Genomic DNA, 26559 nt, shown 5'->3' with positions numbered 1-26559 from the left:
TGCATGACTGATGTTTACTTTTCTTCTTTGGTATATATTTATCCACTATTTTCTCTAATATTTTATATAATATCTCCGTATTTACCTTTATATCATCACTTACGAAAATGTTATCCCAATATTTGTTTAATTTTTCATTTATTTCTGACTATTTTATATTTTTACTGTAGAAGTTGTATTTTCCATATCCTTCCCACTTTTTCATTTCTTGCTTATCTCTGTTTTCACTTGCTTTGGAATGAACTGTTAATTCTACGACATTATGGTCTGAAATACTCGCATTATAAACTATTATTTCTTTAACATAATTCACCTCGTTCACAAATACTAGGTCTAAAGTATTTTCCTTTCTTGTTGGCAGGTGATTTATTTGTTGAATGTTGTATTCTAGTAGCATATCTAATAGCTTTTCGAATTGCCTCTATCTTCTGCACTACTATTACTCTCTTTTTTATATGTATAAATACAACCACAATCTCCTATTCGTTCTTTCCAGTCTACGAAAGGAAAGTTAAAGTCTCCGGATAGGAGAATAGTCCAGTCCTTGTGATTTCTACATATATCATCGAATTTTTCTATTATTGTGTCAAACTCTTTAGTATTAGGGGGTCCATATATTACTATGTTCATTAATTTTTCAGATTCAAATTCTACTGCTATTAGTTCATTCTGAGTTACTATATTTCTCATATATTTTTCCTGGTTTTTTGTCTTTCCCATATATTGCGGTTCCCCCTTGATTCCTATTTTTCCTATCTGATCTATAAGTTTGGAACCCTTTTATTTGATCGTCATTCCCAGTCTCTTGGGAATACCAGGTTTCACTTATTTCATTATATCTATTTTCTTTTCAATTTGGGTTAGTTCTTCTAAGTACTCTATTTTTCTTTTTGAGTAACTAAACCCTGCGCATTCATCACTATGATGGTTTGCGTGTTTTCTCCTTCATTTATTATGGGTAATAAGGATTTTCCCACATCTCTTTCCTGTTCTGGTATGTTGTTCTTTTCTTCATTTCCAGAAATTCTGACATTAAAAAATCCAACTTTTTCATAATATTTGATCTTCCTTCATCATAATTATTCATTTTGTGTCTGAATCTGCAATTTTCTCCATATCTGCAATATCCTCTTGCATCGTAAATACAGTACTTATCTCTTCAGCTGTATCTTGGAGCTGATGCTTGGAAATTTTTTGCTGACACTCCATATCGCGGTGATGGCTTGCTTTTTTCCTTCACCTCATATTATTTGTTCCTCTCTTTATTTTGGATTTTATTATTTGATTGATTATTTATTTGATTTTGATTCATGGCTACAAGGTGCATATAGTTACATTTTTTGTCGAACTTATATCCTTTTCCTTCTTTTAGGTTTTTACATATTTTTGGATGTAGAGCTCTGTAATCATCCTCATAGCCGTCTAGGTATGCACATTTACCATAGATTTCATAGTTGTGACATACCTTGGGATGTTTGTAGTAACATCTTTTTCCGAATCTGCGATTCCCTCTTTTCAAAAGGTTGCAGACTTTTTCTTTCTTGTCTGTTTTTTCCTCTTTCCCATCAGTGTGCAGATCTGGGTAGAGCCTCTTCGGTATTTTCTTTTGTGTTGTCATGTCGTAATTTATTTCTTCGTATGTATGCTGCTTGATTGCCTTATATGTAGTATCAATGAGTATCTCTGCATCCATACTTTTATCTTGTTCTTTGTTTTCCTTATTTTTTTCTGTCATTTTAGTTTTGTTTACCTCTCTTCCATTTTCCTCTTCTACTTCTTCCTCTTCTTCTTCATCCTCAAATATTTGTACATTAAGTCTTGCTTTAATAACATTGTCTATCCATGATAGACATGTTGAGCAAAATATTCTGGTATCCTTACTCACATCTTGCATTACTTCAGCACATTGAGGATGCGTCGGAATGTTGCATGCAGAGAGAGAGAGAGAGGAGAGAGAGAGAGAGAGAGAGAGAAAGTCAATGCTCTCTCTGAAGTGTACCTACAGTACACCCTTTTAGCCTCTGAGCCTGTTCTCCGGGATGAGACTGCCACCCCTACATCCTGGTAGACCCTTTAAACAGCTGGGTGAACTTCGACCACTGCAGTCAACTAGCCACCAGGTACGGAACTGAGAGAGGCTGTCGAGCACAGAGGGATTCCTTATTAAAGCTAAAAAAAAAAAGAAGTTTTCTGGCTCTTTTCGGCTAGCGTAGAGGAGAGACATCTTTATCATCTCCAGTAGATGGCGTCTCCCACGAGAGCATCCTCCTTAGACGAAATGCAACGCCGGGAATATATTCAGCTGCGTAATTAAAGCAGACATTAATCGTCTGTCTGTGGACACTCGGCTGTCACTATCCATCCCTGTCATATCTCCTTCTTCTTCTTCTTCTTCTTCTTCTTCTGTCTCTTCTTCTTCTTCTTCTCCTTCCTTTTCTGCCTCATCTTCTTCTTCTCCTAATTCTTCTTCTTCTTCCTTTCCTGACCCCTTTTCTTCTTCTCTTCTTCCTTTTCTGCCTCCTCTTCTCCTTCTTCTTCTTCTTCTTTTCGGACACATCGCCAGGAGGAGGTCTGGGCAAATCTTTGATACAAGATATCGTCTTGTTTGTCGTCCGCACCTGTTGTCGTCTCCTTTCTATCAACCCCCCCCCCCCCTTTTTTTTTCTAATCTGCTATCGTAGTTATCATCATCATCTCTTCGTCGTAGCTATAATGTGCTACGCGAGACCAACCACCGCCCCCGCCACCGCCCCCCGCAATGCCCCAGAGACCAAAAAAGGTCACGTTTGTGGTGCCCTCCTAAATGTCAGAGGATTTATGAGACAGAGTCCCAGGGCCGTGATTCATTCGCTGTGTAAATACTTGTGCAAACTGCATTAAGCATAAAGCATGTGATGAAATACAATACGGTTGAGTGTCCTGGAGATACGTTGGTGTCCTCGCCCCCCTCCCCCCGGCCCCGTCCCACCCCCCCCCCCCCCTCTCTCTCTCTCTCTCTCTCTCTCTCTCTCTCTCTCTCTCGTTGTTACTCATCTTTGCATGTGCTCCTCATTTGTATCAGGAATTTTTCAAATTTTTCACTAAAAATTCCTTAGACATCCAGCACCCTACAGTACTGCCCCGAGAGAGAGAGAGAGAGAGAGAGAGAGAGAGAAGAGAGATGCTTGTCTTTTCAATAAAGTTTTCTTCTAAGAACCCTCAGGGTATGTCAAAGTGGTTATCTGAAAGGTGTGCCAAGTGGAAAGTGGACTAACTACTAGGTGGACAGGATCTGTGGAGAGAATGGGAGTGTATAGTTTTGTCTGCTTAAAAGAAAGATGTATCAGCAACTGTTTTGGAAACAAAACATTGGCTGAATTAATGTTCTAAGCCAGACGAATGTTTAGATGAATAAGTTTAGAGTTGCCCATTAAAATGATTTCCAGTGAATACTAGACAAGACTGAAGCAGTTAAAAGGGGCTGAACACTTCGTATGTTTGAGCAGAAATGCGTAGTTATTTTTAGTGTGGATATTAGACAAGACTGAAGCAGTCAGCAGGGGCTGAATGCTTCGTTATGTCTGGGCAGAAATGCGTAAAAAAAAAAAAAATGACGCTCCTAAGATGCCGAATTCATACTCAAAGCTCAGCCTTTGGATCATCCACATAAAGCGAATTTAACAGAGATTTTTCAGTCGGTAGAATTTTACACATCTCAGTCCACAAAAGCAAAATGGAGGGACAGGACATTTCAAATAATTCAAGCAGACAAACAAGTCAAAAATGGGCCGAATTTTCTTTGGTGGTAGCCTTAGCCACGGCTCGATGGTAGTCTGTGCTGTTGGCACCTATAGCGGGTGCCAGACGTTTAGATCATGGCTAACTATAACATAAAATAAAAGAAAAACTACTGAGGCTAGAGGGTTGCAATTGTGACAAATAGCCATCTCATTAGAACCTGAATCAACAAGCAAAGGCTAAGGACTTCTAAGAATCAGTCCCTGGGGAGAAAAGTCCCTAAACCAGAACGTAGTCAGTCATAACAACTGGTCAATTGGTGACAGATAGTCTTGTCTCGGTCTCTTAAGCATCTCCTCCTCCTCCTCCTCCTCCTCCTCCTCCTCCTCCTCCTTCTTCTTCTACTTCTTCTTCGGATCCAGCTGAAGACTTCTGCATTCCAACGTCGATGACTAAGGTCACGGGTGTCAACAAGGTATTTTATCTTACTGGAGTAATTTCGCTAAACATTTTTCTTTACTGCATTTCAAGGACCATCGAATGATCGTCATAAACTCAATTTGATATCAGCTTTCAGGAGAGAAGAGTTTATTCTTGCCTTCACGAGATGCAGGAATATCCCCCACCCCCTTAGCCACCCATCCTGCCTAAAAAAGGGGGGAGGGGGAGTGAGAGTTGCGTAGTTTTGCTAAAAACAGATTCTGAAAGCTACTTAATGTAACCAGTGGTATGGAAGTGATGTGGCTTTATAATTCCAAGACTAGCAAAATAACTCTGGTTTTCCGGTCATCTGAGCTGACAGAATCAGCTGATTTTGACAGCTCTGTTCTTGTTACTCAACCGAAGGACGTCTGAACAGTGTTTGCGTCTGTTTGTACGTCTTGCTGGTCCGTCGATCAAGTGAGGCTGAGTGACGCTAGGTCTGGCCAGTGCTTGGATGGGTGGAGAGCCACTTCAACCAGATGATGACATAATAAATCCTACGAAAAATCTCACATAAGATCCTGCAAACTGAGAGAGAGAAACTTTTAGACATTTCCATCCTCGAGTTGTCCAGCAAGCCTAGTGAGTAGAAGTACGTATCCTATAGGATTCACTGCCACCAGGATTTTGCTACTCCTTCAGGATCTAAGGTTTGGGTTAGTAACATTGCGTCAACTCAAATTAAATTGAATTGAATATAGATTTTATGCCAAAGACCAAGCACTGGGACCTATGAGGTCATTCAGCGCTGAAACGGATATTGACAGTAAAAGGTTTGAAAGGCGTAACAGGAGGAAAACATCAAAGCAGTCGCACTATGAATCAATAGTTAGGAGAGGGTTGAGGAAAGTAAGATGGAAGAAAGAGAATACGAGAGGAGGTTCAGTAAAATGAACGAAAAGGTGTTGCAGCTGTGGATGGGGCCGGAGGGACGCTGCAAAGAACCTCAAGTAATGCCTACTGACGGCACCACCCCGCTACAGGGGCGTCAACTCAAAGCTCAGATTCGAGACTTTGAATTCGTTATTCACGAAACTCAAGGAATTGTGGTTTCCACGTCAACACAGAAGTATCCTCAGGTTGAAGGTACAAGTGTCACCGAGGGGAGAGAGAGAGAGAGAGAGAAGAGAGAGAGAGAGAGAGAGAGAGAGAGTATATAAACATCAATGATAAATATATGTTTATGAAAAGGATAAACCTAAGAGGAAGAGAGTTCAAACAATATCTAAAAAAAGATACATCGAGAGAGAGAGAGAGAAAGAGAGAGAGAGGAGGGATCTTATGTACGAGGTTTAAACGTCATTTGTTGCAGACCCCCTCACTTGCAACTGCATACCGCAGGAATTCTTTGTCCGCTTAAAGCACTTGAAGTTCATTTCCATTCTTATATCTGCCTGACGGCATCAATAACCTAGTCGGTGCGACGCCAGTAAGAACTATCAAATCAATCAATATATCTATCTACATAATACTAAAACTCAACACATTTGTTTGTTTGCACACCAGAAGTTAAACGGGGCTGGTGCTGTCCGTAGGATTCCCCTTTCCGTCTCCCCCCACCAACACCCCTCTTCTCCCTTCCATTCAGCCCTTCGTAGGACACTGCTTTCTTCCTTTCTTAACTTCCCACACCAAGCTGTCCAACTCCTTCAACTTCGTCTAACCAAATGTTACCACGATCATTATTAGTCTAGAGACGACAGCTCAAAAGTGGACGAAAATATGAGACTACTCATTCTGTTTCTTTCGGTTGTAACCAAATACTCTTGCACTACTTTTTTCTTTTCGTGTTCAAAGATTCGTTGTCAAAGACTTTACAGTCCTTCTTGCGTAAGTGGTCAGAGATCCTTTCATCCTCATTCATTCGTGATCAAAGATTTGTTCTTCTTTTATTCGTGATCAAAGACTTCTGTTCTGCTTTCATCCGTGTTCAAAGAATCTGGTTGTTATTGTTGTTGTTCTTTCATTCGTGTAGTGGTACTACCCTTATTCTTCTTTCATTTGTGATCAAAGAATCTGGTTGTTGTTGTTGTTCTTTCATTCGTGTTGTGGTACTACTACTCCTATTCTTCTTTTATTCGTGGCCAGAGAATTCTTCTTTCATTCGTGTTGTGGTACTACTACCCCTGTTCTTTTATTCGTGGCCAGAGAATTATTCTTCTTTCGTTCGTGGTCGAAGACTCTTTGTGGTTGTTCTTTCTTTTATCGTCAAAGACTCTCAAGTTCTCCCTCTTCGTCTTCTTCTTTCATTCGCGCTCAAAGACTGCAGTTCATCTTCGTCTTCCTCTTCCATTCGTATTTAAATGCCCACCCTTACGGCAACACAACAGCCATGACGATGCCGTTCAAACCTCTCCCAACCGCACCTCCTCCACCTCCACCTACAGACAGATCCCATTGTTGCAGGAATATTTACTTCCATCCCAAACAAAACCTTTTGTAGCTTTCAGCGGCCATATTGTGTTCTGCCCTGACATTTCGTCGTGCCGTCTGAGTCAACAATTGGCCCGGTAGAGATGTTTTCTTTCGCGTGAGCAATGTTGTGTATGGGGTGTTGCGTTTCCTTCGCGTGCGCGCCAAAATAAAACCCCGCCAAGTCTGGCGGTGCTGACGTCACTCGAGTTGGTTAGGTATAAGCGTACGTAAGCCAATCGAACGCAACCTTCCAATTTTAAAATATGTTTTAAAAACTTTTCAATATAACTGATTAATTTACGGTTACTAAAACCAGCGTCACAACATTTTAAGCTTTGCTCTTTCCTGTATTATATGATATTCTTGTGTTTTAATTGAAAATGAGGGGTTAATTTACGTGAACAACATAGCAAATACACTTTCAGGGATGAACACTGTACTGGGCATGCGAAATATATAATACATTAGAAGGTAACATTATATCAACGTTATTACTAATATTATATTATCACTGCCGGTAACGAAACCAAAATACGTTTATATATATATATATATATATATATATATATATATATATATATATATAAAGATAAATGCCACGAAGGAAAAATAAACGAAGGAGTCTGCGAGATCTTTCGGCTTAAAAAGCCCTTTACTGAAGCAGTTACTGCTTCAGTAAAGGGCTTTTAAGCCGAAACATCTCGCAGACTCCTTCGTTTATTTTTCCTTCGTGGCATTTATCTTTATTTATGGATTTATCACGTTCCTAACTTTCGTGATTCTGTTATACACACACACACATATATATAATATATATATATATATATATATATATATATATATATATATATATATATATTATATATATATAATATATATATATATACATAATAATATTATATATTAATATAAAATATATATATATATATATATATAGATATTTATGATATATATATTATATATATATATACATATCTATATATATATATATATATTATATAATATATAATAATATATATAATAACGAGAACGAAAAGAATAAATAGATAACTGATCAATATCCCATTCCAGGATTAGAGGTTGTTGGTTAATATCTCGTAATTGAGACTTATTCCCTTCCACAGCTCTCGTCACCATCGGAAATAGGCGAGACGAGAGAAGAAGAAGAAGAAGAGAGAGAGAGAGTATCTGGAAGTGGCAGTCTAATATTTAGCGTGCAAATATAGGACGGGCGGGCGACCGTGAACTCGTAAAAAAAAATAAGAAAAAAAAAAGAAAAAAAAAAGTGAGTTCAATTGCGTCTTGTCTGCTACAACATCGAGTGAAGAATGAGGATTGAAAAACGGTAAATATTAATGAAAGCACGAGAACGGAGACCTTTGTCGGATATTATGACGATACTCTCACTTCTTCCTATAATGAACACCTTAATATTCTTTGGAAGCTTTTTCAATTTCAAGTCAGCGGCCATTTTTGGTGGTGGGCTTGTTCCTTATGAATAGGGTTCATCTCCTGGATAATAATAATAATAATAATAATAATAATAATAATAATAATAATAATAATAATAATAATAATAATAATAATAATAATAAAAATAAATAAAATACATAATGAAGAACTAGAGTATCAATAATAAATACATAAATAAATAAATTAATTAATTAATTAGTTTAATTAATTAAGAATACTGAAAGAAGGACTGGAGAGTCACACTGCACAGGAGGGATTTCAATGCTGGGCTGAGGATGAAATTATATAATTATCTGTAATCGAATTTGGCTCCCTTAGAGAACACTGCTTCGCAAACCTTTTTTTATGACCACGCTCCAAACACCCTATCAGGGTCGGTCCATCCCTCCACGCCCCACCCCCACCCCCTTTGCATACATGAGTAAAATCCTCCTCCAGATTTGAAAGAAAATTAAAGAGAGAGAAGAGAAGGGGTTTCGAGGGACAGGGAGGAAGAGAGGGAGGGAGGTCAATAATCACGAAACGTGGTAACCACGACGAGTCTAACTATAGGAGTATAAGCTAATGGGACACTAATAAGGCGACACTTTTCCATATTTTCACAAACTCCTCAATATCAGTTCATCGCTCTAGTTAACAGAATAATGGATATAATGAGAGAATTTTCAATTTTTCCTTATGGCTCGCACCTCGCGCCAAAATTGCCGACGGGCCCCTGTAGAGCTGCGTAATATAATAATAATAATAATAATAATAATAATAATAATAATAATAAGAAGAAGAAGAAGAAGAAGAAGAAGAAGAAGAAGGTGAAGAAGAAAATTGATGGACTCCTAAGGGGGCAGGATGCAACCCGGAACCCCACATTATAAATACCAACCAGTCGAACTGGAGGACTGTGATAATAATAATAATAATAATAATAATAATAATAATAATAATAATAATAATAATTGAAAGAGAAACCCACAAAATCACTGTGTAACTTGTTTACTTCTAAGTATTTACATTTAATTTTACTCCACACTGAGTACTTTCAGACCCTATCTGTGGCCCATTTTCAAGAGATGTTTGGGTTGTAGCCTGGGTCAAGGCCCAGCCGCTGGAACTTCTTCTCGTTGAGCTGTCTTATTATTATTATTAATTATAACAATAATAATAAGACTGAAAGAAGGGAATTAGAGGTCCAGTGAATAAAATAATAATCATCATCATCATCATCATCATCATCATCATCATCATAATTAACAGTCCGTGGTGTTGGACAGCAAAACTGGGTTAATTATCGCCAGTATTTACAACCAGTTCGTCAGGATACTGACGCTTTTAGATCCATCTAAATTTGGGTGTAACTGTGGAAGATTTAAAATTATGAGATATAATTTATTCGGGAATATTTGAATTTAGACCAAAGCCCAAGCGTTGGGACCGATCAGGTCATTCAGCGCTGAAAGGGGACTTGACAGTAAGAAGGTTTGAAAGGCTGCAAAGAACCTCGAGTCATGTCTACGGTGCAACGCGTGAGGTGCACCGACGGCACTCGTATAACCCCTCCTACGGAGAGAATGTATTTGGGGGGAAAAATATGCATCCAGTTTTGCTCAGTCATCGCATGACCTTGAGAGAGCTACTGGCGATGAGCTGGGGTCCTTAACCTCTCTTTTTGCGACGCCAATTTATCATAATAAAAGCATCAAAGTGACTCAAATCAGTCTTGCGAGCACAAGTCCCAACCCATTCAAAAATCGACTTCCAAATTTTGAGAATAGCAAGATCGTTACTGCCTGCGCTTGCAACGAGCGCGCCGCGCATGTGTTTACAAGTGCTTGCAAGCAACGTGATATCCTACCCAGTGGAGCTTCTAAAAATCAAGATTCATAAACGGCAAGTCACTATGGGGGGGAGAAGTCACGGTGACTTTGCTTGACGCAACACTGAAAAGGTCCTGCTTGCAAGAATCAATGTCACGCAGACCTGTGTCTTGTCAAATTAATATTATTATTATTGTTATTATTATCATTATTATTATTATTATTATTATTATTATTATTATTATTATTATTATTACTATTATTATTATTATTATTATTATTAATGAAAATGATAGCTGCATCAAAGGTCTTGCTTGCAAGAACCAATGTCACGCAGACCTGTGTCTTGTCGAGTTATTATTATTATTATTATTATTTTTATTTTTTTTTTTGCTCTATCACAGTCCTCCAATTTGACTGGGTGGTATTTATAGTGTGGGGTTCCGGGTTGCATCCTGCCTCCTTAGGAGTCCATCACTTTTCTTACTATGTGCGCCGTTTCTAGGATCACACTCTTCTGCATGAGTCCTGGAGTTACTTCAGCCTCTAGTTTTTCTAGATTCCTTTTCAGGGATCTTGGGATCGTGCCTAGTGCTCCTATGATTATGGATACGATTTCCACTGACATATCCCATATCCTTCTTATTTCTATTTTCAGATCTTGATACTTATCCATTTTTTCCGTCTCTTTCTCTTCAACTCTGGTGTCCCATAGTATTGCGACATCAATGAGTGATACTTTCTTCTTGACTTTGTCAATCAACGTCACGTCTGGTCTATTTGCACGTATCACCCTATCTGTTCTGATACCATAGTCCCAGAGGATCTTTGCCTGATCGTTTTCTATCACTCCCTCAGGTTGGTGCTCGTACCACTTACTACTGCAAGGTAGCTGATGTTTCTTGCACAGGCTCCAGTGGAGGGCTTTTGCCACTGAATCATGCCTCTTTTTGTACTGGTTCTGTGCAAGTGCTGGGCATTCGCTTGCTATGTGGTTTATGGTTTCATTTTTCGTATTGCACTTCCTACATATAGGAGAGATGTTATTTCCGTCTATCGTTCTTTGAACATAGCTGGTTCTTAGGGCCTGATCTTGTGCCGCTGTTATCATTCCTTCAATTTCCTTCTTTAGCTCTCCCCTCTGTTGTATTATTATTATTATTATTATTATTATTATTATTATTATTATTATTATTATTATTATTATTAATGAAAATGATAGCTGCGTCAGCTCCATACAGTTTATATAAAGTTTTCTCTATCTTTCTGATAGCGAACAGAATAGAAAATAATATAAAATTTAGGCCAAAGGCCAAGCGCTGGGACCTACGAGGTCATTCAGCTCTGAAGCGGAAATTGAGAGCAGAAAGGTTCGAGAGGTGTAACAGGAGGAAAACCTCGAAGTAGTTGCACTAAGAATCAATTGTTAGGAGAGGGTTGAGGAAAGTTAGATGGAAGCGAATATGAACGGAGGTGCAGTAAAAGGAATGAAATAGGTTGTAGCTAAGGGCAGAAGGGACGTTGCTGAGAATCTTAAGTAATACCTACGGTGCACTGCATGAGGTGCACTGACGGTACTAACCCCTTACGGATTTTTGACAGTGAAAAATAGGGAAGACTATATAAATTGAATGCAGTTGATGTAGCTATCATTTTCAATACTACACGTTTAAAAGAGGGACTTCTATTTACATATTATTATCATTATTCTATTAAAAGTAATTGCTACCTAAACTACGTTAATTTTATGAAATAGAGGAGGACCTTTATAAAATTAACGCAGCTGAGGCACAAATACTTTTAATATAACATATTTAAAAGAGGGTTTAATTCCATATTATTATTATTATTATTATTATTATTATTATTATTATTATTATTATTATTATTATTATTAGTCAGCTAGCTTAAATGACCACTGTCTTGCTGTGACCAGCTGGTACAGAATAAACAGTCCATAATCATGACATAGAAGGAGTACTTCTCCAAGAAGGCAACCAGCTATGACAAACTACAACTGACCACAAAAGAAAAAAAAAAACGCTCAACCAAACGAGAGCCCATTAAGAACGCCTCCAAAACTAAACAAAGCTAATGGTGACTGTGATGATAACAACGATAGCGTCACACAAGACGAGGAAAAATTAAACAGAATGAAGTAACGTAAAAAAGAGGACGAAGGCCGCGTCTCCATTTTCTGTTTTGACCTAAAAAGGAGATTTTTTTTTCTTTTCCTTTTAGATCTCGCCAGCCAGCCTTCATTATCTGTTTACGCAAGTGATGTGCGTCTGCGTGGTGTTGATGTGACTCCCAAAAGGTGGTGTTGTTTGTTTGTTTGTTTTTATGGTGTTTTCACGTTACAAGGAACCAAGTGGTTATTCAGCAACGGGACCAACAGCTTGACGTGACTTCCGAACCACGTCGAGAGTGTGAACTTCTATCACCAGAAACACACATCTCTAACACCTCAATGGAATGCCCGAGAATCCATTGTCTTGTGCGAAGCTGACGAGTGGGATTGTCACCACGTGTTTTTAACGAAGGTTGGTCCCGTTGCTGAATAACCACTGGTTCCATGCAACGTCAAAACACCATAAAAACAAACAAACAAACAATTAACACAGCCACGAAAAGCAAGAAATGACAAATACGTCGTTTAATAATCTTCCGGTGGTCTCTGGTATAATGCTGTATGATCCGCGGCACATGGAACTTTAACCAAGACCCGGTAGTGACCTGTTCTATATCGTCGCCAGACGCACGATCATGGCTAACTTTAACCTTGAATGGAATCAAAACTACTGAGTCTAGAGGGCTGCAATTTGGTATGGTTGATGATTGGAGGGTGGAGGATCAACGTACCAATTTGCAGCCCTCTAGCCTCGTTAGTTTTTAAGATCAAAGGGCGGGCAGACAAAGCCACCTCAATAGTTTTCTTTACAGAAAACTAAATATGAACTGAATGATAAAAAAATGGCGCGAAAAGATTTTTTTCTAAGATTATGAATTGTTTACAGTCACAATCACTGGGGGATCTGGAACTGAAATATAAGATTTAACTCAAAAGCCAAGCCCTGGGAGCTATGAGGTCATTCAGCGCCGAGAATAATGCTGAAGCAATTGTTGGGACGCCACCGCACTGGTGTGACTGACTATCCCTACAGAAAGAATAAAAGGATGTAGGCTATAGTAGATTCACATCAACCGTGCATCTGATGTCTAGGCCAGTCCCTTACAACACTCCTGATTGGCTGTTGATAAGCCAATCACAGGGCTGGAAACTCTAGGTCTCCCTCGAGAGTTCACATGGGTATGATTTGTGTTCCACCTCTCCTGAGGGATACGTCTTTCAAAGGTACCCCTCAGGAGAAGTGGAACATACATCCTACCTATGTGAACTCTGGCGAGAGACAGGGAGTTTCCAGCACAGTGGCTGGCTTATCAACAGCCAATCAGGAGCGGCGTCGTAAGGGACTGGCCTAGACATCAAATGCACGGTTGATGCGAATCTACTATGGTACATGAGATTGTCAGGGATTTAAGAGAAAATGTAATAACGCACGAACAAGAAAGGAGACGCAGCTTCCCAAGAGACATCCACAGGAAGAAGAAGAAGAAGAAGAAGAAGAAGAAGAAGAAGATCGCTTGAACACAGGAACCTTTTCAGAAGACTTTGACGAGTCGCCATTAAGATGACGCCCGACACTAGCGGATGTCAACAGCACCAACCCGACATCGCAGGAGGAGGAGGAGGAGGAGGAGGAGGAGGACCTAGACCTGTCGGAAAGGGGAAACCTGATTGCGAGGACCTCCTTCTCCTCCTCCTCCTTCCCCGCCTCCTTCACACATTTATCTTGTTGGCCTTTTTAAAAGGCTTCTCGTTAAGCCCACGAAACAGAAGCTGGCGGGATGAAAAGCGACTCCTCTCTCTCTCTCTCTCTCTCTCTCTCTCTCTCTCTCTCTCTAAGAAACGAAAAAATCCAAAGGCGCTGAAACGCGAGACGGATATCTGGAGGCTTCTGGCATCTTCCCACTGATGATGGTGTTACAGAGTGGACAATTATTGATGGCGATTTTATTAGGCACTTCCAAAAATTGGCACCTACGTAGAAAACTGACTGAAAGTTCGTTTGCTCGTATTATGCATTGATATGAATTATACCTTGACGGCCAAATGGTAGGGTAGACTACCTGTCTCGTCTCAGAAGTGGGAGGCTGTTGCTGTGGGTGGATCGAATCCCCCAGGTGACGAAACCACTTAGCAATTTTATTCACCCTCCACGTTACTTCCGAGGTAGAGCAGACTGGATAACGAAAGACATTTGTACCTTAATGTATATATGTGTGTGTATATATATATATATATATATATATATATATATATATATATATATATATACATATATATATGTGTATATATATATATATATATATATATATATATATATATATATATATATATATATATATATATACATATACATACACACACACACACACACACACACACATATATATATATATATATATATATATATATAGTAGTATATATATATATATATATATACATATATATATATACTAACTGACCAGCCAAACACTGCCCAGGAAAACTGGATAACAGTCACGGGTAGGTATATAGCAAAGTGTTATTGCCAAAACGCCTGATAATCATCATTGTTCCAAACCTCATTAGCCGACTTTACGATGAAATACACCAACGTTACGCTACGAATTTGATGAATTTGATAAAAACAGCTATTTGTCAATGAACTGTATCACGCTTATATTAAAAACTGAATTATGACGATTACGACGACAATAATTATTTATCAGGGAGACAATCTAGCCCTCACTATCTCTCCTTATCCAATAAAAAACTTGGCAATGTACTTACCCTGTCCCTCTCCTTCTCTCACTCTCCCTCTCTTTCTCTCTTCCTACTTCTGGAGAAGTCGCCTCTTTTGATCCTGAAAAGAAATTTTTAAAAATATATCATTCAGTTGTACTTTTTAGTCTTTCATCTTATCTGTTCGAGATAAGATAATAGAAAGTATTGTCTCATTTTTTTAGCCATGTCTATGATCCCAAGACCACAACTACTATGGAATGGTGGACATGTCTTTACACGTCAGTCAATCATTCTGGACTGATAACTCGAGAATGGGTGGACTTGAACGCTTCAGATTCTGCAGTGGGTGTCCGGGGTTACAAATCTATAAGGTAAATAAATGGTTTTGGATGAAAAAAAAAAAAATATATATATATATATATATATATATATATATATATCTATATATAGATATATATATATATATATATATATATATATATATATATATATAAGCAAAAAACGCATTCTCTTTACTCCATACTTCGTGAATCTGTGTCCCTTTCTTGTTACATTGAATTAGCGTGGCAGAAAGTGCCCTTCGAGAACAACAATAGTGACATCAAAGCGACACGGCATAAAATACCCTTCGAGGACAATAGTGACGTCAAACTGACATGGCATAAAATACCCTTTGAGGACAATAATAGTGACGTCAAATCAACATGGCATAAAATTCCCTTCGAGGACAATAATAGTGACGTCAAATCAACATGGCATAAAATACCCTTCGAGGACAATAATAGTGACATCAAATCAACATGGCATAAAATACCCTTCGAGGACAATAATAGTGACATCAAATCAACATGGCATAAAATACCCTTCGAGGACAATAATAGTGACGTCAAATCAACATGGCATAAAATACCCTTTGAGGAGAATAATTGTGACGTCAAACCAACGTGGCATAAAATACCCTTCGAGGAGAATAATTGTGACGTCAAACCAACGTGGCATAAAATACCCTTTGAGGAGAATAATTGTGACGTCAAACCAACGTGGCATAAAATACCCTTTGAGGAGAATAATTGTGACGTCAAACCAACGTGGCATAAAATACCCTTCGAGGACAATAATAGTGATATCAAACCGACATGGCATGAAATACCCTTCGAGGACAACAATAGTGACATCAAATCGACATTGCATAAAATGCCCCTCTTCCGGTCGACTCTCATGCCCTGGATCTAATCGTATCTTATCTCCGTCTGCCTTATCACCCTTTCCTTTATTCTTAATTGAGTTCGGATCGAGGAGATTACGAGATTTCGTCCTCCTCTAACATTCCAAGGACAGCGGTGTGGCCTCGCTCTTTTGTCTGTTACAGTTCTCTCTCTCTCTCTCTCTCTCTCCTCTCTCTCTCTCTCTCTCTCTCTCTCTCTCTCCTATAACAACCAGCTGTTACACTGCTACCCCGTTAAGCTCTGCCCAGCGAAATGTGAAACTAACCAAATGCTGCCAAGCTTTTCCTAATGCGTGGTTTCAGTGATTGCACTTCACTGTATCAAGTTGTTATATGTCACTGTACCCGTGGTTATATGTCACTGTATCCGTGGTTTTACGTCACTGTATCAATGGTTATACGTCACTGTATCAATGGTTATATGTCACTGTATCAGTGGTTTATATGTCACTGTATCAGTGGTTTATATGTCACTGTATCAGTGGGAATATGTCACCGTCTATATGGTTACATGTCACTGCATCAGTGATTATATGTCATTGTACCAGTGATTATAACATCAACGTAGATCTCAAAATTTTCAAGTGTGTATTAGTCTCTCTCTCTCTCTCTCTCTCTCTCTCTCTCTCTCTCTCTCTCTCTCTCTCTGCCTGCTCTGACATTTGGGTTTATCTGCAGAAGAAAAGTCTCTTTGCAGCTTTGCTGCGTCAACAGCAAAGTTCATACCGATAACAGACCATACCATTCCTTTATTCAAACCATTACAATGATCATGCAGAAGGGTTTTACTTTCTGTAAAAAAAAGAAAAATCAGAAATATTGTTTCCAGGCTGCAATTTTTCTTCACTTCTTTTAAGTTTTCGACAAAACTACGTACATTGTCACAAAGTCTTACTGGAAATTCCTTTCCAGTGAGGGCACAGACATTGAGGGATCGTGAATTCATTTTTAAGAATGAATCCTGGAGGGATTTTTGCCCTTGTAGAAACCTTACTAAAACGTTTCCTGGAAAACTATCTGGAAAATACTTCTGGAAAAGATTCTGGAAAAAATTCACGCCGACTAGAAACTTAGAAGAGTTCTCGGAAATGATCGCTGAAACCCTTCCCTTCTATATGTAATAATAATAGTAATAATAATAACTTCAACAGCCACAACCTCGCACCTTTCAAAGGAGAATTGCCCATCCACGCCCCGCTGCCAAAAATGCCCTTTTCCATCATTATGAAGACGTTTTAAGCTACCCAGAGTGGGGAAAAACAAGAACCAGGGCTGCCAGCCTATCGTTCACAAGTCGAGATACTTTCTCGCCCCTGTTTGTTTTCAACATCAGTCATTATCAAGAACCCCTCTGACGATCTGAAGAGACTTGGGGCAATGCAGAGCTTTTGTGCGCTCTTCGCTTTTTTTTTTTTTTTTTTTTTTGCCTATTCTTGTGGCATCAACCTCTGGCTACAGATAAGTGAGTACACAACGTCTCCTCGGATGGACTAACAAGTCTTTGAGACATCCTAATCCTTGTAAAATTCCGGTAGGTGAAAGGCTGTCTGAGTGACTGGGCAGTAACTGGTGAACTAGACTTGTTTAAACTGTAAACGATGATGGTATTAACTGTAGTACAGTTTTTATTTCCCTAGGGTGATAATGCTACTAACTTTTCTTGCAAAATATGTGGAAGAAGAATGATGTGAAACGACCTTCCTGATATATAAATGATTACGATAACCAGCACTAACTCCTATTTGCCATCAATACAATAGACTTCTTTAAACTGTAAACGATGATGGTATTAACAGTACAGTTTTTATTTCCCTAGGGTGATAATGCTATTAACTTTTCTTGCAAATAAATGTGGAAGAAGAATTATGTGAAACGACTTTTCTGAGATATGAATGAATGCGATTACCAGCAGTAACTCCTCTTTATCATCGATACAAGATACCAAAGGAAGGCTTCCTACTTGTGCATGTGCGAAGAAATGACACGATGAGCTGTTCTCAAACAGTTAATTATTCCGTGAACTCTTGGTAGTTATGACAGTTGCGGTGGTGACGAGGTCTGACCACCAGTGATAAGAGGCCTTCTAGTTAAATATGATATGCCATGTTTGGGGGGGTTAATAAAAAAAAAAAAGGGGGGGGGGATAGGGTGGGGTGGCTGAAGGAATAAGAAGTGGGGCGTTTACCAAATCCTCCCTGGAGAGCAAAAAGTCCTGATCTGGAAAAGGGACGGTAGAGGAGTTGGTGATAAAACAGGAACATAGAGAAAATTTCAAAGTGGACTATAAGCCTTTCCCCTGTTAACTTCTAGTAGACCCCTGCTTCTTGTCTATAACTTTTCCCGCATGCTTCACTGAAGAAAATCTCTCTCTCTCTCTCTCTCTCTCTCTCTCTCTCTCTCTCTCTCTCTCTCTTCTCTCTCTCTCTCCAAAACCCAACACCTCAAAGGAAACAAAAAAGACGTAGTCCAACAGGGTTGATTCGAAAACATACAATATTCAATCTCGCAAGATGCAAATGACAACGAGGCCAGTGACGTAAGAAGGGGGCGTGGCTTATGTCTCAGGTTATGGTGATAACGACGGGAGCTTACCACCAAGACGCACAGATCTATGGTGATCTGAATCAACACTTTTGATAAATAGCGTCGCTCTGCTAAGAACTTAATGAATGTAGATTTTATTTATTGCTTTCATTTTTCATTATATTATACAGTTTATACAGGCTTTTATGAGTACCCAACATGCCCCAAAAAAGTTGCTATGATTTCTCATTATTATACGGTTTATACAGGCGTTTATACATACCTAAGATGCCCCAAAAGTTGCTATGCACGTCCTCTCATAACACAATGATATCTGTAATTTCCATTTAAGTGCGCCAATGAGATAATGGCCAAACAACGAACTTGAACTACTTGTTCTATTGACATAAAGTCTCCTGGGCTTAAGTTATTCAGAACAAATGAATATTTAACAGTTTAGTCCTCCTGTTGTTGTGAGGGTGGCAAGTGTTCACTGAAATTAATCCCAGGAATAGAATACAATGCAGAATTTAGGCCAATGGCCAAGCGTTGGGACCTATGAGGTCATTCAGCTCTGAAAAGGGGAAATTGACAGTAATAAGACCTGCAATTGCACTATGAAACAATTGTTAGAGAGGGTGGAGAGCCAATCACATTCATACATACATACATAAACGAAAGCACCCTCTCTCTCTCTCTCTCTCTCTCTCTCTCTCTCTCTCTCTATCACACACACACACACACACACACACACACACCCAGAATGACTCCCCCCTCCACCCCGAACCCCTCCAGGATCCGCAGAGGGGCTAAAGACCTTCTCTAAGCAAGAGACAAGACACCTTAGAAGACGAGGGACCACGATGACCTTGGGACAGGTGCGTGTGTGTGGGTATGTGGGTGTGTGGGTGTGTGTGTGTGTGTGTGTGTGTGTACCCTCGACTGAGATCAATTGCCTCTCAATTCAGGTGATGGCTGCCCATCGGTCACAAGCATCAATTATAGACCTGCGTATTGCTTTCGTCTTAAACATTATCTTTCTTATCAGGGGGTTGGCCTAGTCTCATAGCATCTGCTTGCATCCAGAGCAATCAAATTGCACCTTCCTTACTTTGCAGACGAGATGGTACAATCTTTTTTCACAGATGATTGGGGAAAAAACAGTAGTTTACACAAGACGTAAAAACAACTGTATATACATCAGTCTACACTAGACTTTACTATCGCTTACTATGAGATTCAGGGCCTCTGTAACACGGTTTTTTGGACTTTGCTCCTTGTCAAAGCATCGGATGTAGCTGAAAGTTGACATATGTATATTTTACAACCACACACAAATTTTGTCAGCATTATCAATAACCTAAACCCGATAGTTTTAATTTTTATAGAGTAAAAATGATCTAGCCGACGCCATGGCCAATGATTACGAGCCAAGAGTCGAAAAACATTCATTACGTAAGCAAGGTAAACAAACACCTTTTGACTAAATGTTGCCCCGCCCATCCACCAGACAGAAATTCCATCGGCTCTGAAACCCAAAGACTTTATGAATGGCGGAACGATACATAGATGTGGGTGGGTTATCAGCGTTAGCGTAGTAATACTACTGTAGCAGTAGTGCCGCAACAGTATAGCAGTAATATACATGAATTAAACGTTTAGGCCAACTGCTGGGATCCTTGAGGATAATTTAGCACTTCTTACAACTACTCGAGAAATTAAATTTTCTAATCCAACAATGCCCATGGTAGCCTTCAGTGTTATCCTGAATTATAACGAGGCGAAAGTGGGTGGAGCCTCATGAAGTCACCATTCTGACGATAATTAGTATTGGTGAAGGTTTAAAGCCAATATACGGTACCGGCTATTTTTTTTCAGTAAATAGGTAGGTAGCCAATAAATAAAAATTGCTTGACATTGGATAGCAGTTATCAAATCAAATCAAGCTTGTCTACTATGTTTTTGGTAATTACCAACTATTCCCTACATCTTGTCAATCTGATTGTGACCTATAAAGTAAACTGTAATTTCTTTGGAAACTTATTTTGTGAGTTAGACTAATAATCGAAGTGTTTTTGTATTTATTAACATATTTTGTTGGTTTGTTCATTATGACAATTATCAGTGGAGAGTTTCCAGTTCATAAAGGTGTACTGCTTTGCTTGTATTTAAATTTGTATGTCATTGTTGCCAGAGGTTTAGCCTTCGTTACGTATAGCCAATCATCCATCGAGAAAGAGGGAAGAAATGCTGTCATAAGTTACGTAACGAGTGCGTTCGAAACCTTTTCTCTGAGTAAGTTGGCCCGTCTTCAAAAAGGTCACTTTTACATTATAAGTACCAAATTTATTCAACCTACGTAGAGCAGAATACACTCAAAATTTATGTGTTGATATAATATGTATTCTGAATAAGCGTTATATTTATGAAATGCATAGATAAAAAGTTATTGCGAAAAAACCGTGTTACAGAGGCCCTGAATCTCATAGTAGTGCGTCTTTTATTTGACGAAATAATAACCAGTGGACGAATGGTGGTGTAACGACACGGCAAAGGTCTTTCAGAATATCTTGCTTGCATCTACGCAAGAAAATTGCCCCTTCCTTGCATTGCAAGCGAGATGTTGGTGCAATTTTTCACAGACGACAGCGGCATATAAAAAAATAAAAAAAAAACAACAACAACAAATGAACAACGGCCTATACACCTTACGTGGGACTTTCGCGTGGAGCAGACGAATCGCGGTTGTTAACTACAGTAAGAATGCTTTAATAAAACCTCTTAAAATATAAAATTAGCGAAAAAAGAACGTAAAGCAGGGGATCTCCCAGCAAGAAACTAAAATATGAAAATACAACGAAAATTGCGAGAAAAAAGTTAGGTCTGGTGAGTCAACCTTCCCCATTGCAACTTTCAGTGGCGTCTCTAGTAGCTACCATCTTGAGAGTTTCACTATTTTCACTATCGTGCTCTAGCAACCTACTACAGATCAACAGTGTGTCCGATTTCCCAGAGATCCTGACTATCTAAAGCCATTCTTTAAATGAAGCCTGAAAAGGTACTACTTTCTAAAGGACAAATATGGCGAAATCTGACATATGATAGGCCTATAGCAAAAAAAGTTAATGCCTTTAATCCTGAACTATATAAACGTCATTGACTTCTGTATCTTCAGACCTTACAGACCTTACAGACCTTACATCTTGTTCGGGTTGCCCCAGGTCCCTCAGTGTGAGGCACCTCTAATGTCTACCAGAGAGTTGCTAGTACATCTTCCGGTATATTTTGCATCTTCCAATCTTGGATGGTCTGGGATGCAGTTTAGATATTTGTCGAGCTTATTCTTAAACACATCTACGCTCACTCCTGATATATTCCTCAGATGAGCTGGCAACGCATTGAATAGACGCTGCATTATCGATGCTGGTGCGTAGTGGATTAATGTCCTGTGTGCTTTCCTTATTTTTCCTGGTATAGTTTTGGGCACTATTAATCTACCTCTGCTTGCTCTTTCTGATATTTTTAGTTCCATGATATTTTCTGCTATTCCTTCTATCTGTTTCCATGCCTGAATTATCATGTAGCGTTCTCTTCTCCTTTCTAGACTATATAATTTTAAGAATTGTAGTCTTTCCCAGTAGTCTAGGTCCTTAACTTCTTCTATTCTAGCTGTAAAGGACCTTTGTACACTCTCTATTTGTGCAATATCCTTTTGATAGTGTGGGTACCATATCATATTGCAATATTCATGTGGACTACGAACATATGTTTTATAAAGCATATCATATGTGTTCAGCTTTTCTTGTTTTGAAGTGCCGTAACAACATTCCCATTTTGCTTTACATTTTGCCAACAGAGTTGCTATTTGATCATTGCATAACATGTTCCTATTCATCATCACACCAAGGTCTTTAACTGCTTCCTTATTTGTGATGGTCTCATTATTAGGTCCCTTATATGCATATAGCTTTCTTTCTCTGTCTCCATAATTTATTGATTCAAATTTATCAGAGTTAAATACCCAATCCTATTTTACCTCTGCCCAATCATATACTTTGTTAAGGTCTCTTTGTAGAGCGTTCCTATCTTCATCACAAGTAATTTCTCTACTTATTCTTGTGTCATCTGCGAAACTACTCACTACCGAATCCTTAACATTATTGTCTATGTCTTCAATCATAATAACAAACAGTATTGCAGCTAACACCGTACCTTGCGGCACACCGGATATTACCTTGGCTTCATCCGATTTCTCGTCGTTTGCAATAACTATCTGTTTTCTGTTGTGTAAAAATTCTTTTAACCATCTTCCTACTTTATCCACGATATTGTGTTTTCTAATTTTCTTCGCCAATATATTATGGTCTACTTTATCAAAAGCTTTTGCAAAGTCTAAATAAACCACATCTGTTTCATTTCCGCTTTTCATATTTTTGAATATGTTTTCACGGTGGACTAACAGTTGGGTTTGTGTACTTTTTCCGGGTACGAAACCATGTTGTCCTTTATTAAACAAATTATTTTTTATTAATGTTTCATAATATTTTTCTTCATTACCCTTTCATACACTTTCATAATATGTGATGTTAGACTCACAGGCCTATAATTACTTGCCTCTAGTCTTGATCCACTTTTGAAAGTAGGGGTAATATATGCTAATTTGTGCTCATCATATATCTTGCCTGTATCTACACTTTGTCTTAATAATATTGCAAGTGGCTTTGCGATAGAATGAACTACTTTCTTTAACAAAATAGCAGGAATTCCATCAGGCCCTGCAGCAGCTCCATTTTTAATTTCATTAAGTAGCCTGCACAATATCAGCTTCATTAATATCTATGTCAGCTAAATATTCACTATTTTCATCCTTACTTCTATATCATTATCTTCATTATCTATTCTAGGGGTGAATTCTCTCTTATATCGTTCTGCCAGTATGTTGCAAATTTCCTTTTTTTCATTCGTTATCTCCCTTCAATTCTCAGAGGGCCTATTTCTATTCTTCTTTTATTCATCTTCTTCGCATATGAGTATAATAGTTTGGGGTTTTGCTTGATATTTAATAGGGTTTTTTCTTCCAAGTCCCGTTTTTCATTTTCTTTTGATTGTATAATCTTTTGTTCTGCATTTTCTATCTTACTTTTTAGTTCTATAACTTTCCATGCATTTTTTTCTTTTGCAAGACCTTTTTTCCACTTTCTGATTTTCTGGAACAAGATCCTTCTGTCTCTTGGTATGCATGAATGATGTTTTACTTTTCTTCTTCGGTATATATTTTTTCCACTATTATCTCCAATATTTTATATAATATCTCCGTATTTACCCTTATGTCATCACTTACGAAAATGTTATCCCAATCTTTGTTTAATTCTTCATTAATTTCTGACCATTTTATATTTTTACTGTAGAAGTTGTATTTTCCATATCCTTCTCACTTTTTCATTTCTTGCTTATCTCTATTTTCACTTGCTTTGGAATGAACTGTTAATTCTATGACATTATGGTCTGAAATACTCGCATTATAAACTATTATTTCTTTAACATAATTCATCTCGTTCACAAATACTAGGTCTAAAGTATTTTCCTTTCTTGTTGGCAGGTGATTTATTTGTTGAATGTTGTATTCTAGTAGCATATCTAATAGCTTTTCAAATTGCCTCTTATCTTCTGCACTACTATTACTCTCTTTTTTATATGTATAAGTACAACCACAATCTCCTATTCGTTCTTCCATTTCATTCTACGAAAGGAAAGTTGAAGTCACCAGATAGGAGAATAGTCCAGTCCTTGTGATTTCTACATATATCATCCAATTTTTCAATTATTAAGTCAAACTCTTTAGTATTAGGAGGTCAGAGAGAGAGAGAGACAGACAGACAGAGACAGAGACAGAGAGAGAGACAGAGACAGAGAGAGAGAGAGACAGACAGAGAGAGAGACAGAGAGAGAGAGAGAGAGAGAGAGAGAGAGAGAGAGACAGAGAGACAGACAGAGAGAGAGAGAGGAAGAGAGAGAGAGAGAGAGAGAGAGAGAGAGAGAGAGAGACTTGACTTTAGATTATAACGCTTATCGCTCGTCGCCAAATATATATTAAGACTATTTTTATTAGGTCACTCAGTTTAAATTTAGTCATGATGTACTGATATGATAAATATTTATCATTGAATGACAGCTTATGCGCTGTATACACGGCTATCTTCTGTCATCGGATTTGTCAAATGACTTTTGTAAGTCTAGATATATCTGCCTGGCTGATGGCCATTTCATCAGTGGTCTGTTCTCTCTCTCTCTCTCTCTCTCACACACACACACACACACAAATTCAAGAAAGATCTGTTTACTATAATCCTTCCCAGAACGGATAAGGTCTTGCAAATGAGGCACAAATATTGAAAATCAGTGCTCTCTCTCTCTCTCTCTCTCTCAAAGTTTTGTTGACTATAACCCTTCCCAGAACGGATATAAGGTCTTGCAAGCGTGGTACAAATATTGAAACTCATTAATGTAAACAGCATTCTTCTGGCCAATCCTCTCATACCAGCCGTCACCTAGTTGGCTCAAAAGCTTTTGTGTTGTATGCTTGTATAGTGTATGTTTTTGCTTTTAAACGCTTTCTTTGCTTTCAGCCGACTGGATAGAAGTATCCTTTACATAAACGTCTTTCTTATTTTAAACAGTCTCTCAATGTTAGTAACTTAAAAATTCATTTTTCAACTTATGTTTCCTCATAATTTAACAGCTCATTTTCCCTAGTTATTCAGTGACTAAGATTGTCAAGAGAAATAATAACAATGAACCACGCCACAGTTACGGAGAGAGAGAGAGAGAGAGAGAGAGAGAGAGAGAGAGAGAGAGAGAGAGGTGGGGGGGGTGTGTGGCGGGGAGGGATAGAGATAGAGAGAGAGAGAGAGGGAGAAAATACATCAGCTGTGTGATATTTATCTGTCCTCTCCGTGCATCACTGACTGCTTAGTAGTATAAGAGAATAAAGCTGATGATCCAAGCCCTATCTCCACTTTTTTTTTTTTTTTTTTTATTCTAGCAGGTATCTGGGTCCACCAAAGTGATCTAACATGCACGCCGTGCCAACTTGGTCGCCCTTACTTATCTATTCGTCTATTTGTTCGTTCGTAGCAAAACGAGTTGGTGTCTAATAGGGTTGATGATTAACAGAGTCCCTTGTAGTAGTATCACTGAAAAGATAAATAGAAAATTTAATGAACTAGGGAGGAAGAGGAGAGCGAATTCCTCCTCAATCAACAAGTGGTAGAAGATTAAACTTGACGAACACGTACTAAGACTTTTTTTTAATGGCGTAGTGTTTCCTCGCTTTAAGATTATAATAATGCTTTGCTTTGACAAGGGGGCGACTATAGTTTATACATGAACAAGACAGTTTGTATACCCACCTGTGGTATATTGCTATCAGTAATATCAGGATGATAGGAACCGTAATATTATTGGATATAAAAACTCATTGAATGCAAAGTTTAGCAAAAGATGAAAAAAAAAGTCCGCAAAGTTTGGCTGAAAACATCAATAAGAGTTGGACATAAGAGACATTAACAACGTTAATGATAACAGAATAAATTTATATTGATGATTAAGCAGGCCTTATGCCAGCACGGGCTCTTGCTCTAAACAAGGAAGTATTCCAAACGAAAACGTTACTACAATACACCCTAGACCGATGATGTTTCGCTACGCATAGCCTAGTTTCGTCGAAATCAAGGCCAATAGAATTCTATTGGCCTTGGTCGAAATTAGCATATGACATTTTTAATATATAAAAAATGACATACTAGTTTTATACATATAAAACAACGACTTTTATAAACACGCAATGTGATTATTTCCTAATAAATAGGAGTTGAATAAATGTTAAAAACTGGGCTACAACTACAGTTGAGAATATCTAACGTACGTAGGCCTTCCGTTAATCACTCGCTCCTGAGAGAGAGAGAGAGAGAGAGAGAGAGAGAGAGAGAGAGAGAGAGAGAGAGAGAGAGAGAGTAACCAATGACATTCTAAAACAGAGATAAAGAAGCCAATAAATAAAT

At 38.4% G+C, this 26559-nt stretch overlaps 1 protein-coding gene across 2 annotated transcripts in view; it reads right to left on the bottom strand.

Moving 5' to 3' along the window:
- Nucleotides 1-26559, bottom strand: part of LOC135198665 (uncharacterized peptidase C1-like protein F26E4.3) — a 101664-nt gene that overhangs the window by 74748 nt on the left and 357 nt on the right. The window contains exons 1-2 of one of the 2 annotated variants that reach the window (XM_064226469.1): nt 25604-25674; nt 14797-14869 (exon numbers count right to left, since the gene is read on the bottom strand). The gene's annotated coding sequence lies outside the window, so the exon portion shown is untranslated. Of the gene's footprint in view, nt 1-14796; nt 14870-25603; nt 25675-26559 lie in introns of those variants that run through there. The other variant, XM_064226468.1, reaches the window with a different exon arrangement.

Source organism: Macrobrachium nipponense, chromosome 22, assembly GCF_015104395.2.
Source record: "Macrobrachium nipponense isolate FS-2020 chromosome 22, ASM1510439v2, whole genome shotgun sequence".
NCBI classification, from domain to species: domain Eukaryota; kingdom Metazoa; phylum Arthropoda; class Malacostraca; order Decapoda; family Palaemonidae; genus Macrobrachium; species Macrobrachium nipponense.
Note: the sequence above shows the minus strand (reverse complement) of the source record. Positions and strands in the feature narration are given on the sequence as shown.